The following is a 634-nucleotide window of genomic DNA, read 5'->3' as shown; positions in this document are numbered from 1 at the left end:
GTAATAATGATGCATAAAATGTGATTCTAAGTATGATGAACCTTAGATTTATAAAAAAAACTTGAAAATCTAAGGTTAAAGTTGAAAAAGTTGAGTAAAGATTCAAGAACTTACTATTCAAATGTTTCAACTTTCAAGTTCAAGCCTTCAAGGTTCTTCTTGGACTATGTTTCTCTCCTTCTTTGAACCATTCACTTCCACAATGTTTCTTTCAATCTACCATTTGAGTCTCCAAAAAGGTGTGTGAATCAAAGGGGAAGAAATAAGCAAAATATAGAAAACTGTTGGTGAGAGTGTGAAGTGTTTGTTTCAAACAACAAAAAATTCACACTTAAGTAGCCGTATCGTACTGATATGGTACGATACGGCTCGATACTGCACGATACCTTCGATACATACCGATACAGTACCGATACTCTCGGGAATTTTCAGATTTTCAAAAGTTCGTATCGTAGAGTATCGTACATATCAGTATCGATATGGTACGTCACAATACGATACGTACGATACGTCGATACACAAAAAGAGGCCCAAAATTTCCCGTAACGTATCGGTATGTATCGTGCCGATGCCTACCGATACGGATACGTATCGATCGATACGGCATGATACGCACCGATACTTAAAACCATGG

Source organism: Macadamia integrifolia, chromosome 6, assembly GCF_013358625.1.
Source record: "Macadamia integrifolia cultivar HAES 741 chromosome 6, SCU_Mint_v3, whole genome shotgun sequence".
Lineage (NCBI taxonomy): Eukaryota > Viridiplantae > Streptophyta > Magnoliopsida > Proteales > Proteaceae > Macadamia > Macadamia integrifolia.
This window is presented reverse-complemented; position numbering follows the sequence as displayed.